Source organism: Protopterus annectens, chromosome 12.part0 (genome assembly GCF_019279795.1).
Source record: "Protopterus annectens isolate FY-2018-M chromosome 12.part0, PAN1.0, whole genome shotgun sequence".
NCBI classification, from domain to species: domain Eukaryota; kingdom Metazoa; phylum Chordata; order Ceratodontiformes; family Protopteridae; genus Protopterus; species Protopterus annectens.
This window is the reverse complement of record NC_056746.1, coordinates 1,533,659,839-1,533,673,742: the sequence shown is the minus strand read 5'-3', so window position 1 is coordinate 1,533,673,742 and position 13,904 is coordinate 1,533,659,839.

Here is a 13,904-nt window from a genome sequence, read left to right as displayed (position 1 = left end):
TGAATTTGCTCCATGATAGAAACCATAAGGATAAAACATATAAATCTGGAAATGTACCTCCCACAAACTGGAATATGGCAACCAAGGAGGAATGCAAGACTCCAGAAGGTGGAATAAATGACCTCAATGTCCAGTCATCACAGGAGGAAATACCTGCCACGTCAGCAACAAGGCAGGGGGCAGAAGTGCGGGAAGTTGAACCAGACAGACTCAGAGAACACGGATCTATCATTATGGTGAGTACAAAACTTTTGTATCTGATGTTGTCTGTTCCATCTGGCTTCATCCTGTGGGACAGAGTCCCCAGCCACAAACATGCCTCGGGAGGAAGTAAGGAAGGATATTCTGCAATAAAGTGGAGCCAAAGGAAGTCCTTGATCTAGATTGAATGTCCAGCGTATAATGTGATACAAATGTGTGGTGACCCAGCCAAGTAGCAAAGTACAGTTGTGTACCTACCATAAATGTAGATGTTCAAGTGTATTCACTGTTGCAGTCATTACACTTGGGTTATCCTACTGGCAGGCTACCCTCAGTCAGCCTGAATTCCAAAGTCCTGGTCCGGCGTCGGTTGCTGTCACCTCTTCCCTGACGTCAGTGCGCCAGGGGTATAAAAGATGCAGCCGACACCATTTTCTTCAGTTTTTCTTGCCCCAGATGTCAGGTGCCCCCAAAAGGGTAGGCTGTAAAATTATGATCATAAAAAAGCATGCACATAACCTTCATCTACAAGCAAATACACCACATAGGTTGTATAGAATAGATAGGTACAGATAAGTCCCAGCAAAGAAAAGGGGGGAGGGTAACCTGGACTGCAACAGTGTATACACTCGAACATCTACATTTATGGTAGGTACACAACTGTACTATGTTCATCGTGTTTCACTGTTGCAGTCATTACACTTGGGTTGAATCCCAAAGCTGAGGTTGGGCGGATGGGCCTAAATAGAGTTTGGAGTGGCTATGAAGCCCTGCAGAACTGCAGTGGCAAAGCCTGCTCTGGATTTATCGTAGAGAGGTAAATGGTAGTGCTTTGTAAAAGTGTGCACTGAAGTCCATGTTGCAGTCTCCAAAATATCCTTGGTTGGTACTCCTCTGAGGAAGGCTGCTGAAGTGGCTGATGCTCTGGTAGAATGTGGCCTAATGCCCTTGGGCACTGATATGCCATATTGTTAATAGCAGAAACGAATGCAGTGGCCTATCCATTTTGAAATAGTCTGCTTTGAAATGGCTTTTCCTTGGGAAACTGCAGCATATGCCACTAAGAGTTGCTCAGTCTTTCTGAAGGCTTTAGTCTTGTCCAAGTAAAAGCGTAGCTGTCTGTGTATGTCCAAAGTATGCAGAAGTCTCTCCCCCTTATTCTGTGGGTTTGGATAAAAGGTAGGCAAATGCATGGTTTGGTTAAGAGCCATGCTGGACACTACCTTAGGCATAAATGTCGGGTTTGTCCTTAGAGAAACCCTGTCCTGATGGAAAATAATAAAAGGTTCCACAGCCATTAGTGCCTGTAACTCTGTGATTCTTCTTGCTGAAGTTATTGCTAGGAGAAGAGCGGTTTTCCATGACAAGTATTTTATCTCTGCTGTATTGGCAGGCTCAAAAGGAGGCAGTGTGAGTTTTTCCAAGACAAAATTGAGGTCCCATGTAGGTATTGGAGCTCTCCTTGGAGGTCTTATGTTTTTGGCCCCTCTGAGAAACTGTCTTAGCAGTGGATAAGAAAAAATACGTGGTTCCGTATTGTAATGAGCTGAAATGGCAGAGGAATGGATCTTAATTGATGACAAGGATAGGCCTTTGTCCAGCATCTCAGTTAGGTATTGCAAAATCTGAGGAATATTTGGTTCAAGCGAGTCAATTCCCTGCGCTTGGTTCCAAGCACAGAATCTCTTCCATTTGTCTGCATAAGATTTTCTGGTGCTGGGCCTCCTGGCCTCCAAAATAACATCCATAACTGCTTTAGAGAGAGGTGTGTTCTGAATGATTACATTATCTGCCATGCAGCCAGATTTAGGGTTCTGAGTTGGCTGTGCAGGATCTGATTGTTCTGTTGGGTCGGAAAATGAGGTATTAGAGGCAATGTCCTGGCTGGGCCTTGAAACAAGCTCTTAGGATTGGGTACCAGTGCTGGCATGGCCAGTCTGGGGCAATCAGTATCATTTTTGGCTTCTCTTGTCTGACCTTTAGGAGTACCTTGGAGAGGAGAGGCAGAGGAGGGAAGGCATATACTGTAAGGGCTTTCCAGCTGAATGAAAGGGCGTCCACTTTCCATGCTTGCTTGTGATAAGTCCGAGTGCAGAATCTCTGTAGCTGGCAGTTGTGAGGGGAAGCAAATAGATCTATGTCTTGGCATCCCCATTTCCCTGTTATCATGTTGAAGATTTGTGGGTCCAGTTTCCACTTGTGAGGATCCATGAGGTTTCTGCTTAGTTCGTCTGCCAAAGGATTTGTCTTTCCTGGCAGGAATTGTGCTTGCAGATGTACTTGATAAGTCAATGCTGTGTTCCACAAAGTCATGGCTTGCCTGCAGAGGGGGTAGGAATGTGTGCACCCTTGCTTGTTTATGTACCACATGACTGTAGTATTGTCCATCTTTATCAGTAGTCCTGGATGAAGTAGGTCCTTGAAGGCTGTCAGGGCATTTTGTACAGCTAGCATCTCTTTTTGATTGATATGAAGATGCATTTGGTTTGTGGGCCATGTGCCCTGAATACATTTTCCTGCCATGTGCGCCCCCCGGCATAATCTGATGCATCTGTTGTTAGTGTTTGCCTGGCAGTGGGTAAGGTGAATGGCTGTCCCTTGTTGTGGTGACAGGAGTGTGCCCACCTTTGAAATTCCTGTTGCAGGCAGGGAATGAGAGTTATTACTGTTTCCAGGCTGTGGCAATGTTGAGTCAAACCCTTTTTAGATACCATTGTAGTTTCCTCATATGCAGTCTTGCATATGGAATTAGTAGAATGCAGGATGCCATGTAGCCCAGAGCCTGCAGAATTTTTCTTGCAGATAACTGGGTCTTTGTTGCCATGTCTTTGAAGTAAGAAGTCAGATGACATTGTTTGTCTGGCGTGAGATAAGCCATCTGGGCAGTTGTATTTAAGGTTGCACCCAGGAATATTATCTCTTGAGAGGGTACTAGTTTTGATTTCTTTTTGTTTACTGTGTACCCTAGGCAAATTAGTAATCTTTTTACAAACGCCAGATGCTGTAGTAGAATATCTTTGTCCTTTGTTTGAATAAGGCAGTCGTCCAAGTAGGGGTATATTTGAATTTCTCTTTGTCTGCAAAATGCAATTACTGGTGCCAGGCATTTTGTGAAGACTCTGGGCGCAGTAGATAAGCCAAAGGGCAGTGCAGAGAATTGGTAGTGCAGTGAGCCAGCTATGAATCTGAGGTATCTTCTGCAAGATTGTCTGATTGGGACATGCAGGTATGCCTCTTTGAGGTCCAAAGTTACAAGCCAAGCCTTCTTGTCCAGTATGGGCAGAAGCTGCTGTAGAGTCAACATTTTGTATTTTGGGACATCCAGAAAAGTATTTAGAATAGACAGGTCCAGAATTGGTCTCCAGGCTTTGTCCTTTCTTGGTACTAAGAAAAGTCTTGAGTAAAATCATTGTCCCTGCTCTTGGTGTGGCACTGGCTGAATAGCCCCCATGTCCATGAGAGATGAAACTTGTTTTTGTGCCTCTTGCCATTGATTGTGTGGCAGGTCTGGCATACCTTTTGCCTTTGGAAGGATGTGAAAGTGGAACCTGTAACCCTGAGAGACTATATTTAAGACCCATTTGTCCTGGGTGATCTTGTGCCAGTTTTGTGAAAAAAGTGCTAGCTTTCCCCCTAAGGGTGCTGCCAAAAAATAAGTGCTTGGCATTAGCAGAGGGAAGTCATTGGGACTGTTTTCTATAAGGCTGTGATTTGTCTTCTCCACTTTTGGAGGTAGAAGCACCCCATTGTTTGGGCCTGTATGAGCCCTGGGGCTGTTGCCTGCCTCTAGGGTGTCTGAATCTACCTCTTTGTGGTCTGTCTGACACTGGAAAGGACCAATTCTTAGAGGGCCAGTTCCTGCTAAATCTGGGTGGCTGTACCTGTAAGAAATCCTTTACTGTCTGCATAGATTTTGCCTTATCCTCCATTTTCTTTAACACCACCTCTGCCTTAACACCAAACAAAGTATCATGCTGTAATGGAGCATCCAATAATTTTGCTTTAACATGATCAGGCAGATTCTGTTCCTTTAACCAAGCATGCCTTCTAATAACAGAACCTGTAACAGCGGCCCTGCACGAGGCCTCCAGTGACTCATAGCCACATTGCAAAGTATGTTTTCCCACTTGTTCATCTGCATGCAATAAATCCTGCAAATCTTTGTACTCAGAACATTCAGAAGTTGTCAACATTTTTGTTTTAGCAAAAACATTAAGTATTGCTGATATTTAAGCATATGAAACTGACAATTTAAAGCCCTTACAGCCAAGGTAGCAGAAGTGTAAACTTTTCCCCCCATCTGTCCAAAGCCCTAGAATCTCTGTCTGAGGGGAACAGGGTTTTTGGCAGAAGCAGCCTTGACCCCTTTGGGACCCTGTGAGATAGTTTCTAGGTCAGCAGCAGGGTTTTTGTAAATAAATTTATGGGAGTCTGGGACCCTGTAGTATCTGTCCGGCTTAACAGGGGCAGGAGGTAAAGAGTCTGGAGACAGGCCAGACTCTGAAAAAAACATCATCTACTATGTCTAGAACAGGGGGAATTGCAAGAGGTCTGTGCTGAGGAAGTAAAAAAAGTCTCTAAGTCTTTTCTTAGAATCGGAATAATCCTGGCTCTCCCAATGGAAATGCTCCCTCATGGTATGCAGGGTTTCCCCAAAAGAATAGTCCTCAGGAGGAGAAGCTGAAGGAATACAATCTTCAGCATCAGAATCCTCATAGGGAGGAACAGAATATCCCTGATCAGAAGAGGAATCAGAGGAAATGGAAACCTGATAAGAGGAATCATATTCAGTGTCTTGCCTAGGCCTCTGAATCATATTCAGTGTCTTGCCTAGGCCTCTTATCAGGAGGGGGATGGGAACCCCTGATCAAAGTAATTAGGTCTTAGGTTAAATGCACATGTTTTTCCGGGATTGAATGATATTTTTAGTATAGGTAGCCTTCTTAGGCTACATTCTTATTGTATTTAATATTTAAAATTTCGTGTTTGTTTTTAGTAGGTAGGCAGATGTGTATTTTACTAACTGCTTCGTTAGTTTTTTTATGCCACTGGTGTAATTATATCATGCAATTTTTTTGTGGTCCTTTATATTGTATGGTTTTAACATTTTTATTTAGTCTGATGAAGTCTTTTGATATACACAAGATGAAAGCACTCAATAAAGTCCTTTTGGGAAACCTGCTGTGTTGGTGACATCCTTTGGTTACAAGTCGCTTAGCTACATTGGTTTTCTAATTTTTGTAGCTCTTGGTTCGTTTTTTTTTTAGCACCTTGGGACCTGATGGAAGCTCAAGCACAGACTGTTACCCTTGGTGAGGATCTAGTGGAGAACATTGGTTTGCTGACTCAACTCACTCAGTAGCTTTCTTAGAAAGCTGTTGATACTAATGGCCAAAGAAGCGTTTCTACATGTGGGTTGACCTCCAATTCAAGGCAGTGTAATGTTATGGGGAATGGTGCACCTTTAACTAATAACATTTCAGTAGGTGTGTTCATAGGTTCATAGGTTAGTACTAAGCTAACTGCCCTTGTGAGCCATTTTAAGCCTAGCCAATTATCCCTTGTGAGACTCAAACCCTGCACCTTGTGTTTGTAAGGCAAACACCTTAACCGTTAGGCCACCCTCCCAACCCGGGTCTTTAATACCAATGACTCTGAAAAACAGTTGGCTAACTTTCAAGCTTGGTTTAGTAGAGATTTTAACTTTAACACCACTGTTTCTAATGAGGCGTACACCCTTAACGAGAATTTGCAGCTTTTTGAACAGAAACTGCTTAAATGCAGGAAATTACAAATGGAGAACTTGTATTTTATGTCATGTATAAAATCCCAAATGGTGCCTAAGGGATTAAGGTCGTGGAAATACACGAATGGGTTAGTACTGGACTCTGCGTTACATCGTGAGCTTATAGCCTTGTTTAATAAACAGGACTGTGAGCTTATGGAAGTCCTCGTCAAGTACATTTCAATCACTATTGATGGACTGCAATGAGATCTCAATGAAATGGATAAAAAAATCCACGAAGACCTTCTCTTTGAGAGGTCTACAAATCAATATAATGAGATCTTTTCTAATGTGGGCAATATTGTTAAAGACATTAAAAAATTGAAAGAAAATAAATATCAGAGATATTAAAGCCTGTCATGAAGGTTTTGCTTAACCAAAACCTCCCTCTTCCTCTGTGACACACCCAGTGGATGCAGAAAACAATAATAGGGCCGGAATACCGGATGACAAATTTTCAAACAATTCTGGTAACCGCATCCCTTTAGGCCAGGACCAGCCGAGGAGGTCGAAGAGAATTCGGAACCAGCAGAACTCTCATTCTTGGACAAATTACTACAATTCCAACCAACAAATGAGGAGGTCATGGAACAGGAGATATTGACTTTGAGTGAAGCTTCCTTTGAAGCGCAGAATATGGACAGTGCTTATCCCAATGTTGTTTACAACTCTAAAGGTGACTTTTGTGTCTATAATTTTTAACATGCAAAGTAAACACGAATGTAGCTGAACTTTTCAGTAAAGACTTTAATTATGTACCTAACAGTTGTTCAAAGATTACTGAACTGGTTATTGATTTAAAATTATTTATTAGAAATCTGAATTTTAAACTGCTTTTTGAAGATAGGGCACAGAATATGCCTAGCAATATACTTAAGAAAATAGCATTTACAACCCTCCAGTAGCTAGTTGCTTATCTTTGTTTGATAAAATGTGTGAATTTGATTTTAGAGCAATGTGTAATGACACCAATGTTGATATTATTGATAACCTCACGAATGAAGAAAGAGTATTAGTATTTGAATTTTGTAATGACAAATCTATGAGTTATGAAACCCGACAAGGGGGGGGGGGTAATTTTAATGTCCAAGGAGGACTACATCAACCATATGAATGTGTTTTTACTTGATGGTGAAATGTATGAAGAAGTCAGCCTTAATATGGTTAACATTTCATACTACAAAATTGATTTATTGTGAAAAGACATGGTTGACCAAGGGCAGCTTGAACCGGAAGATGTTGAATTTTTAAGTACTAGGCATCCTTGTGTACCTAGTATTTTCGGCATCCCTAAAATTCATAAAAATATACAGGACCCCCCCATGAGACCCATAGTTAGTGCTAGGAGGTCAAAGGTTCATTCTTTATGCAAATATTTGGACCAGCATTTAAAAATGGTTTTGAAAGATGAAAGTCACATTTGTATTGATTCTTGGCATTTTCTTAAGAAATTGAATGATTTAACTTTCAAGGACAACATCTTTTTCTTGACAGTTAATGTTGTAAACTTATTTAATATCATACCCCACTCCCTTGGCTTAGAGTGGTTTGAAGAATTTTTCTTTGACTCAAAATTGTTTTCCAATGATCAAGTTTATATTATGGTGAATTTTATGGATATTATTCTTCGTAATAATTTTGTGTATTTTGAGGGTCAATACTTTTTGCAAAAAAACTGTGGTAGCTATGGGGGATTTGCTGATATTATTATGCTGATGTGGGAAAGGAAGTTCTTATTTTCATCCGTATTTAAGGACTATTGGGGCCTATATTTACGATATTTGGATTATTTTCTTTTTTGTGTGGGAGGGAAATAAAACTAGCCTCCAGGATTTCATTACCTGCATCAACAGTACAACCAGTTTTTTTTTAAATTTACATACACTTACAACTTCATGAAGATTAACTACTTGGATTTTGAGATTCAAAAGGACCTGGAGCATAAGCAATATATAAGTGATGTGTATAGGAAACCTACATACAGTAATAATTTGCTTCATTATGATAGTTGCCATCCAGAACATGTTAAGAAAGGTGTAGTTAAAGGGCAATTCATTAGGATGGCACGAATGATCACTAGTGATGATGACTTTAATAAGCAATGTGACACTGAGTAGGATGTTTTGCTCCAGTGGATACCCAAGGTGGTTAAATGAAGGGGCTAAAAATGAAGTGATGTATAAAATAAATAATGGGGTGTTTCTGCCATTGTTAAAACCCAAAGAAAAAAAGTGTTAATTATGGCACCCATAGGAAAGAATATCAATGTTCCTTTGTGACTAGATTCAGAGTGGACCATGACAGCATTTTCAACATCCTTATTAGCAATTGGCAACTAGCACTGGGACATAAGGGGTTGTTAGACAAATTTGGTGTAAAACTTATGATTATCTATAGGAGAGGGTTTACCATCAAAAACCTATTAGAATGAAAGGAACAGGTTGGGCCAGTAAAAGGGAAGGTAGGCACTAGAAAATGTGGATTTTGCACACAATGCACACGTTATAGAGTCTGAAAAAGTAAGGATCAACCATATGACCATTAAACCTAATGGTATATTTAATTGTAACTCAAGTGGGATTATTTATGTGGCTATCTGTTCCCAATGTAGAGGATTTTATGTTGGGAAAACTGTTCGTAAGTTAAGAAAAAGAATTTAAGAACATGTTAGGGACATGCGTAACATGAACATCAATAATGCTTTGTATAGACATATTGAATTTTACCTTAACCATCAGTTTCGTTTTTTTGTTATTGAAGGGGTTAGGAAAGACCCCAGGGGAGTGCCTTGGGCTGATATGGTAGAATTAAAAGAGCTTCTTTGGCAAATTAGGTTAAATGCACGTGTTTTTCCAGGATTGAATTATAGGTAGCCTTTTTAGGCTACGTTCTTATTGTATTTAATATTTAAAATTTCATGTTTGTTTTTAGTAGGTAGGCAGTTGTATATTTTACTAACTACTTCATTAGTTTTTTGATGGCATTGGTGGAATTATATCATGTGATTTTTTTTTTTTGTGGTGCTTTATGTTGTATGGTTTTAACATTTTTCTTTATTCTGATGAAGTCTTTCGATATACACAAGACAAAATGCTTAATAAAATCATTTTGGGAAACCTGTTGTGTTGATGACATCCTTTGGTTACAAGTCACACAGCTACATTAGTTTTCTAGGAATGGACTCCATTGTGTCGGGTTCCTTTCATGTCTTTTGGGATACCAGGTATATAAGGGCATTTGGAGTAGGAACCACCCAAGGCATGGATGGGCCTATGCAAAAGGATTCCAGAAATATTGACTCCTCCAGAGAGGGGGCTTCAGTGATCTAGCCTCTATGCTGGCAACATAGCTCCAATAAATTGCCAAAAGAGGCAACATCATGCAGGGAATTAGGGGGAACCCTCTCCTTCCTCAAGGTCATTATCCTGAGTGACAGAGTCCTCCAGGTAATCAAAGTGTTTCCTCTTACACTTTCTCTTCCCCAAAACCTCCCATTTGGATGAAGCTAAGGAGGAAGGGAATGAGTTGGAAAGCCCTGCCATGGGGGCAGACTGGAGGCTGGCTGATGTACGTTGTCAAGGAGAAGACTGATGACTGGCCACAGGAACTGATGAAAACTGAGCATGGGTGCCAACTGGAGAAATCCAACCTTTCTCTCCAGAGGAGAGTATCCTCTCTACAACTTCAAAAGCCAAGGCAGGGGGTTGGGCCTCTCAGATCTGAGGTTTCTGGAACCTAGGGATACCAAAGACAGCCCTGAACCTGAGAGAGCTACACCTAGACATGAGATTGAGATCAGAGCTGAGCTGTCCAAAGCTGAAGCCCTGAGAGGAAACAACATTCTTGAAGCAGGAACCATTGATTCCATCCAAGAAATTCTAGCGTTAATGCCACTGCTCTAAGGTGCTGATGGCCCCAGTTAAGTTGGTATTGAGGTTACCAAGGAACGGGATGGAGCTGAAGATGGCCAAGATGTCAGATCTGTCCTGGAGGGTGAAAACTCAGCCATCTCTGAAGACCTCAGATCTGAAGGGGCCAAGGGAGGAAGCCATAAAGATAGAGCTGATGGTCCCAGTGCCAGACCCAGACCTTAGGGGATAAGACCTAATTGCATCTGTGCCTGCAAAAAGGATCTCATCAGCTGCTCCAGATCTGCAGGTTTGATGCTGCCCACCAACCTTAATGACCAGACAGAAGAAGCGACTGAGGTGGGCTTGGAAGGTCTATGGGAAGAGGATCTCACATGTCATATCTGAGCTTGAGAGGCTCTAAACTGGGGCAGAGACAGGGAAGACTCCAGTGACTGATGAGGTGTGCTGCTAGGAAGAAAGGGAGAAGCTACCCTACAATGCTTAGAACTGGAGGAATGATCTTGCTGGATTTGGACACTGAAGGTGATTGGCTCTGAGCTGGAGATCGGCTCTCAGATGTCGGAGCTGATGTTAGAGCTGTGGCAGCCACAGGAACTGAAAGTTGTGGGACCTTTTGATATGGTGAGCCTGAGGGAGCAGTTCCAGTGGTAGAAGCCACTCCCTTTTGGCATGTCTAGAGTCTCACTGTCAGGACGTCTCGGACTCAGTCTTGGGAGCTAGGGGAGAAGCCACCCCCTGAGCTTGAAGCAGAAACAGGCCCTTTCAGCACTAACTTGGCCCTATGCTCATTAATTGCTCAAGTGCCAAAGCTCTCACAAATGGAACATCTAGAATCCAGATGCCCTGGACCAAATCAATAGACACATTTCAACTGTGCATCCTGGAAGGCAATTCGTGTCCACAGGAAATGCACTTTTTAAATCCCTTGTCCATTTCTAACACTACATAAACTACAGGACAACCAAAAACAATGCACAACAACTAATGAGAGGAAGGTAAAAGGGTAGTAAGGGCAAAGGGACAACACAAATACACTTTACTACCTAACTATCTCAGTCGGTAAAGACACAAAGAAAAAAAAAATGAATGACACACAGCGGGTTGTAACAAATGGAGATACTGGCAGCACAGCTAGCTGGAATTTTGTAAATAATTATATGTCATTGGTGAATATCAAAATAATTTATGCAAGATGCTTGTGTTACAAATGTATTAGAACTGTATGTCATGTGCATATCAAACTGCTTGTACAGGCGTGTGTGTGGAAAAGTTATTTCCAAAGTGCTGTTTGAAATATAACCAAAAGAAATGTACATGCACTATTGTAACTGTTTAAAAGTATATATTTTAACAGTGGAAACTGGAATACAGAAGGGTTAATCTCAGTCCAGCAAACTTTAGAAAAATATTTGTAATTACTTTATAGGACACAATAAAGAGGCTATCGCTCAAGTTTTCAATTCAGCTAGAGGTGCAAGGTCTGTACTAAGAAGCATTCTGCATTGTCCTTGGAGTGAACAAATTGCTACTTTTGAAGCATGAAGGAATACAAATGTTTTATGACTTCCAGCATCTGGCAAAGATCGAGCCCTAGTCTGTATATTTTTACAGGTAGATGCTAAATGCTGCCAGCTTCTAGCAATGGGGGTTTTGGCCTGGGAACTAGAAGTCAGATGAACAGAAATTAGGTGATTCTGCAAATTATTCCATCAGTAATATTTTAGATATTAATTTGAGAAGTCTCTTGGTGAGACAGAGCTTCTGCATTCTGTCTTGGACCTGACAACAAGAACCATTCATCATATCTGCCTTGCTCTAATGAAGTAAGTTTCTAGGGAATAGTATCATTCTCTTAGATTCAGTCAGGAATATAGCAAAGCTTAGTTCAGATGCTTTTCTTTATTTGTGTGAGCCTTTACTGCAATGTTATTTTAAATATTTCCTGTGGTTTTGAACTCTAATGCCACTATGAATATATATTTAGAGGTCTACTTTGTTTCATTTAAAGCTCATTTCATGGAATTTGAATTCACCCTGACCAAATTGCTGAAAGCTCAAATTACTGAAAACTCATTTTACTGAAGTGAAGTACTGGCACTGTGTAGAGTACTGTAAGACAAGTAAAAGGTATATGCCCTTTTCCCTACTGTAGTGTGATCCTGGAGTTAGTATATATAGTTAGGGGGGTGTGGGGACCATGCCCCCCCCCACATTGGGGGTGTGGGATGTGTAGCCCCCCACCTAGTTTGGTTTTATATTATATTTCACTGAAAGCTTCAAAACAATACATTTTAAACCACAGACATGCATTCTTAAAACACCAATGACTACCTCTTTCCAGAAGACAACATATACCCAAACTAACTCCTAATAGCCTTGCTTTTGGTCAAACTGCCATTTGTGTTAATATTAATATTACACAGTAAGACTGGACACCCTTTGTTAAAGGCCCTAAAGTAGCTGATAAGGAGTGGCTGGTAGCAGTGAAAACTACCTTATAATATGGCAGAAGGGGGCATAGCTAGTAAACCTGTGCCAGCCTTTCCCAGGTGTGTGTGTGTGTGTGTGTGTAAATCAAACATCAAAGAATGTGCATGTCAACTACTTGGGCAGGGACACGAAGCATTGGTTGGACAGAGAGGTTTCTGGAGGTCTTGGTTTGGTCACTCATCTGAGATCTCAACTATATAGCTGTGCTAGTGGGGAGTCTTATTGGGGATCTGGAGGAAGAGGGAGAAACCCGCCCCAGACTGACTGTGGTCTCTGTGTGCTCTTAAGGGAAACTGCACTTGATGCAGAAAGCGCTGCATATGGAAATACTGTGTGTGTACTTGTCATCCTCTCAGTCAACATCCCCCACTGTTGCCAGTGGTGAGGATTGAGGCTCCTTGATTACTGGTCCATTGGTGGATCATCACCAGGGTAAGGGAAGAAAGAATCTTACCAAAAGACAGCACTATCTTCTCTAGAAAGAAAAAGTAGAGTGGAGCCAAAGACCAAGCTGCAGACATGAATGGCGACAAATTAGATCTGGGAGCATTATGGAGGCGAGGAGAGTTATGGGTAATGGAGGCTGAGCCAAACAGCCTAAGATGTTAGAACTGGCTGGTGTTGGATCCGAAGTCCCACAGGTTAAAGCTAGATGGAGGAGACAACACTGGATCCACCTTTATGTATCCTTTTAATTATGGGATTGAATTACAGTGGTATTCTATGGCACTCAGACATCCTAACAACCCCAGGGAAAATAACTTTTTTGTCCCCACAGTGACTACATACTGCTAACATACCTGCAGTGTGTCACAACTGGAGTGCACATTCTCCTGTGTTGTCTGACTTTGATATTGTGCATCGTATATTGTGCAATTACATATGAAGAATGTTGGAGTCTGGCTATGGGTGCATCCTTCACCCTCATACTGCGTATGCTATTCTACAAAGACATATATGATGTGTAGCTGTACAGTGTTACTGTGTACTTCAAACACTTTTTAGCATAAACATTCAGCTAATACAGAGTGGTGATGTCATCCATTTAACTGTGGGCTTTATCAGTGTTATCTTAAGATGGTTGTGTGGTGCTTGTGATTCAAGCAATGATGTTTAGCTTGTGATCTTGGGTAGTTATTTAAAATCCATCCATTACTGACTATGTTGTGTCAATGTTACTGTGACTGTACATGTCACTAACTGTGGTTAAGCACATTGGCTTTGTGTACATATAAATGTTTATCCCTCTTCCTAAAACACTATGGCAACTTAACACATAGCTATGCTTTTATTCACAGAAATAATGACATTTGCTTCCATGTTACTTAAATAACATATTTAGGAAGTATTATCCTCTAGCATGGGGGAATGAGACAACATACTGTTTGTTACTGACATACTACGGCAAACACAGGCACACATATCCTTTGCAGAAAGAACATGTAATGCTATTGCATAACCACACATGTTGTGACATTTCTGCCATGATGCATTCATCCTGTAAAATATCATGTATTGTCTGCCATCAGATACTCATTGTGTTCAACATTCAAATT